A 6,071-nucleotide genomic window follows, 5' to 3' on the forward strand; every position below is an offset into this window, starting at 1 on the left:
CTCTCTCTCTGTGTGTGTATATAATAGATATCATTCTTCCACGCATTCCATTTGTCTCTATTAAAAAGACCATAAAATCTCGAACATCTATCAATCACAAAATAAAACAATCATTCCCTAAGGTAAAGTTAACACTATACTGTAAAACACAACCTTAACACCCTTTTCACTCCTAATAAACCAAACACACAACCTTGATCAAACTTATTTCCAACTTGGCCCAAATTCTCTCTGTCCAATAGGCCCAAATGGCGATGTGGATCTGGATGAGACTTATTTCGAACTTGAATCCGGTCCAAATCCAGCCAGGTCCTAGTCTATTGACACTCCCACACTGTAATTGTTTACTTACACTCACACACTATAATTGAATAAGTTAAGTAACTAAAAAAGAGGAAATAAAAAAAAAAATGAAAAATTGAGCCTATACTACTTATATTGTGCACACTCACAATCCGAGAAATTATTAAATGGTCCTAGTCCACAGATCAATTCAATTCAGATTCTCCGATTAAGAAAATTGTCCCACAAGAGCATATTAATATATTACAAAAAAAAATCAACAAGTCTTGATTGAATTGGTCCACTACGTTTCAAATGGACTAGAAACATCTAATATTTAGTCCATCCCACTTGGGAGGAAATAATTTTGGTAATTTATTTACTAAATTTTATTTATTTTAAATTTTTAACAAACCAAAATCCTTTGAACCTAGTTACCTTTTAGCACACAAAGTTGCAAAACAACACCATTTTTACTTCTATATATGCAATCACTCCCAAGAGAGAGTATCTTGTAGTGCATCTGGTGAATCAAATGTCACCGATTTGGTACAGAGCTCAATATGTTATCGAGTCTAAAATGTGAAATGTATTGGAAAATTTTTTTACATGATTTTGGACTACATGATCCCGACAAATTACAATCGATTATATTAGAAAAAATACTGAATAAAATTGACACATTTATTTGGATGACATTATGTAATTTATCAAGGCCATATAATAATTTTTGGGTAAATTACACTTACCTCCCTTGAAGTTTGGACAAATCTCGCATGAGTGGAGATTTTGTGGTTTATTACTCTTACCTCTCTTAAGACTATAAAAAGTCAATTATACCCATATATGTTATATAGTTTTATAATACAAAATATATTATAAAATCTAAAAAAAAAAAAAAATTAATTTTCCATCTCATCTCTCTTATTACTTTCTCTTTCTTCTCAAACGCCGTTACCCCTTCCTAAAAAACTTATTGTAAATAAATAAAAAAAATTTGAGTGTAAAGATAACTTGTTCATTTAATAAATTTTTTTTACAAATTTTGATGGAGAATAGGAGTTGTTGAGTTAACACCCAAACTTCAAAGGAGGTCAAAACAATGAATTTACCCTAATTTACCGTTGTCATTTGGTGCATCGTATCCGACCTGGATTTCCTGGTCCCACCCCCACACATTTAACACGTATAATTAAAAGAAAATGTGGTGGGTTTGGTCACGGTAATCCAATCAATCAACAAAGGAAAATCAAAAATCAATTAACAAAGCTGTGAATGCCGCCAAAAGCCAAAAGCGTCACCTTTTAAAAAAATTCAATAACGTAACGTATTCTCCTACTTGCAGTTGCAGTTACAGAGAAGAGAGAGAAGAAGATGGCGAAGGTAGAGAGCAGCTGTGGATCTTCACGGTGGTCTCTCACTGGAATGAACGCTCTTGTCACTGGTGGCACTCGTGGAATTGGGTCTCTCTCTCAATCTATAAATAATTTTTCAATCTGATTAATGATTCTTAATCTAATCGCTCTCGAAATTCTCTCTAGGGTTTTGATTAATTGATTTGATTTGATTTTGATATGTCTAGGCATGCGACTGTTGAGGAACTAACTGAATTAGGGGCTACGGTACTGAAGATGCAAGAAATTCTCCCTCTGAAATTAGAAAGAACAATTCTACACTTCAAAATTTTCCAACCCCTTTTCCCTCTATTTTTAGTTTATTTATAGACTGTTACAAACCTTCTAGATATTTTCTCACTAACTTCTTGAGCTGGGCTGTTCTTCTGGGTTTTTCTTCATTATGGGTTCAGTTCCTTTCATCAAAAACCGGGCCTCCAACCTAATTTCATAATCCTGGGCTTGATTAATGAAGACTCGGTCCAAAACGGTAGTCTTTATCCGACCCACTCACAACCACCTGGATTGTCCCCGGCCCAAGTTATTTTAGGTATCCTCATTTGCCCCCATAATCTATCCCTAATTAACTAGGGTGGGATTATCGAAAAGATATACTCATAACATGACGGCTCGAAGTGGTGACGTGGGGAATTGAACGGTCGGCTCAAAGATTGATGTTTTGAGATCTGTTGCACCATTTTCAACACAGCCCCTTGAAGGTTGAACCACTTTTACTTTAAAAAATCTTAACTCATTATTTCTTGTCTTTCTTCAACTCTTCTCACCTCTATCCTTTTCGATTATTTCTGTCGCCCACTTGCACTTTCCGGCGAGCTTTCGTGATTTGATTTTTTCTTTGCTACAAGGTATTTTGTAAATTCTCTTTACAAGGTTAGTCCCTTCCTCTTGCTGCTTTCCTTAAAAGAAAGGAATTTTATATTTAAAAACCTCTCCCTTTTATGGCTCCCCTCAATTTGGACGCCATTCGTTCGAGGAACATATTCCTAATGATGTCTTTCTTAGGGTTTACCCTGAGAGTCTGGATGAGAGTACCGGTGAGGGTCTCCTTCCTAGGGAAATTCTCCTCTCGGCACTTCATTTGAATGTACTCAGATTTCCTTTACACCCGTTCTTCTGCTTTGTCTTCAATAAATTAGGGCTTTCCCCTCTTCAGGTTAACCCTAACTTCCTTAGTGTAATATTAGTCCTTCTAATTTTGAATCGTGATAAGGGTCTCGAATTAGACATAATAGACCTTCTCATTTGCTATAGAATCGTCAAAAACAAAAGCAACGAAATGTATTTTCACTTCTATCCCATCGAGAAGCGATTTATCTGTATGGGCAAGCTCTCATTTGAAAAGGGGTGGAAGAAAAACTTGATTGGGGTTACTGGAAATTGGGGAACTCCACTTGCTCAAACCTTCCCTATCCCAACTACTTTTGGGGAGTGCTCTGTTTTCTAATATAAAAAATTTAGGACGCATCCCTTTAATTGCCATTGTGAATCATGTCTTCCTCATTTCTGTACTTTTCTTTGTAGTTGCCTTCAAATAAATCATGATGAGTTGGTTTACAGCATTTGCAGGATAAGGCTTGACATTTTGAAGGAGAGAATCCTGAATAACATCCCCTCAGCCACTGACTTGCTCACGTCTACCAACCTCTCTGACATATCCTTCCTTGGGTCCACCATGAATAATATCAGAATTCCTTTTTTCAGCAGGAACGGGCGTCTTGCCCCTACTCTTTCAGCTGTTCCAGCCACCACTGCAGCCACTTTACCAGTTCCAGTCGTAACCCAATCTAACGAGCATCTAAACGCTGGGCCCTCTATCTCAGCTGAAGTTCATCCTACTGCGCTGAACAATGACCCTTCTGACACCATAGCTGAAACTTCCCCACATGGTGCTCATAATGTTGGGGGTTCTTCTCCAATTGCTGAAGGGTCCTCTCCTGCCTGGGTTAATGCTTCAAAGAAAAGATTGGGAAAAAGGTCCATACATGAAGGTGGTTCTAACCAGAATGACCTCCCGTCGACCCGAAGGGCTCGAACTTCCTTCAGGGTCACCAATCCTGTCTTATCCCCTCGGCTGTCCATTCCAGAGGGTGAGTCAGCCAGAACCTCCAGCTCTTCTCCCAATTTGATTCCATGGCGTCTCTGGCTTAGCCATGAGGATAGGTCAGTCATTGCCCCCAAAGATTCCTTGTTCAAAGACCCACTCACATCATTTGCCTTCTACAAGGGCTTCTGGACCCCCAGAGACATTGAAATTTATAACAGAATGACCTTCACTGAAATGTATCAACGCTTTCCAGCAGTGTGATACTCCTCGGATCCGAGATACGGTTTGATCAGGCCCAAGCCCAAACCCGAGGGAAACATCAAACAATTAATATTTAAATACGAACACAGATTACAAAATGAAATAAAAAATAAATAATAAAGCTGAAAGAAATACTAGAATATAATCCTTTAGAATTTAATACTTAAATCTGGTAATCCAAAACCTTCAATAGTTTAAACAACTCGGGAATCCATCTCTAGTGGATCAATAATCCAAATTGAAATGAAACTACTCAAAGAACATCCAGAGAAAACCATGGAGAGAAATTCTACGTCGTCGGAAGAGTGAGTAGTAATCTCTGCTCAGCACAGTCAGGTCTAAGTCTGGAACTGACGAGTACCTAAAAAATAGAAGTGGGTCAGGCCCACGAATAAGTTCTATCCTACTACAATCCAAGCAGAGACTCGATACGCATATACATTCTAACCAACTCTACAATAGCCATATAATCCGTATATATATATCCACACTATGGAACTCTCACTGGACTATGATGAGGGTCTCAACCTGAGTAAAAGGCAACATGCAAAATGCACATGAGTGGGCATGACTACCTAAGCCTAACAGGGTATACCTCAACCAACATAGCTAGCTACGCATCCTATTGCATATACGCTCCCTAACCGTCGACTCTGAGATTGAAGCTCATATCGCGGTACCATAAAAATATATTTAAAGTCCTATCCTATCCATCAATAAGAAATCCAGTTAGTCATTCAGCTTGTGCAGCTTCTTTGACTTAACATAGATAACAAGCAATCTAGTTAGTCATTCAGCTTGTGCAGCTTCTTTGACTTAAGTATAAGTAGGATTTATTTTAGAATCTATTCCCTTATTCCGTGTAGGTAGGATTTAGTATTTTGAAACTAATCTAAACCTAGGCATGCCACCGTCCCATACCGGTGCATGTAATCCAACATCCAGTAGTTGATAATACTAATAACGAAAGTAAATACCAACTAGTCCATAACAGATATAACAAGAATCCATCATAAGTATGATAAGAATATACATATGACATGCTTGTTCTGTACTACTGATACATGATTCTCCAATAAGTTTAAAACACAGAGAATAGGTATACTCCATCCTATAATCCACCATGAGCATAATAATAACAATATCATAATTAACATGCTCACTTTAAACCATTCCAGATATCCAGTAAGTTGATAAGATACAATACTGTATAGTTAGCAACTAAGTTCCCATTAAGCATAACAGAGAATTATCATAATTGGCATGCTTATTTTTATAACACTGTAACATGATTTAAACCATGAATTCCTTAAGTCAATTGCTAATTTAAACATGAGCAACTTGAATCATTCACATCCAAGCCAACACTTAAACTTCCTATTGAATTTCCTACTGTTTTCTATATTAGCTTCCTATGGTATCTTACGTATTACCATGCCTTCTGAAGCTTTAGTAAGGGTTTAGACATCATTGTACTCCCCTAGAACAACTCTTTTATCAACCTGGAACTTTAAAAATCCAACCACAGTAGCCCAGAACTCGCAGAAAACCAAGAAAAACTGAAAAACCCTAAAGGAACAGGCTCCAACCAAGTTGGAGCCGCCTCCAAACAAGATGGAGCCGCCTCCAAGGCATTTAAAGCCAGCTCCATAATTCCATGGAGCTGCCTCTTTCCTCCTCTCTTCCTATCTGCTTGTTTTCTTCAACTGTGTCCTCTCCAGTGACGTCCAGTTCGTCCGTCTTAAATTGCTAAGGCTGCTACTAGTTTAAGTTATGTCCTAGTGTGATCTAGAAACAGTTTAATGCCTTAGTCATTCACCGGCAACAATCGAAACAAGAATTATGCAGCAAGAAGTTAGAACGAGCAATTTACCATTCAAGAACACGCACTGTTCTAAGTAAATCAATCATGCGAACCAGAGTAATATTAAGGCTTCCCAGAGTGTTATAAACTAATTTAACTCTTTATACATTAGTTTACATGAATATACATGAATATTAATGCATGGAAGAATTTAAAACAACATTATGAAATTTGTGAACACATTCAGTTTTAAACATCACAAACC

The sequence above is a fragment of the Cornus florida genome, unplaced genomic scaffold, assembly GCF_030987335.1.
Source record: "Cornus florida cultivar Cherokee Brave unplaced genomic scaffold, ASM3098733v1 CherokeeBrave_3.0.0_Hap2_Chr06, whole genome shotgun sequence".
Lineage (NCBI taxonomy): Eukaryota > Viridiplantae > Streptophyta > Magnoliopsida > Cornales > Cornaceae > Cornus > Cornus florida.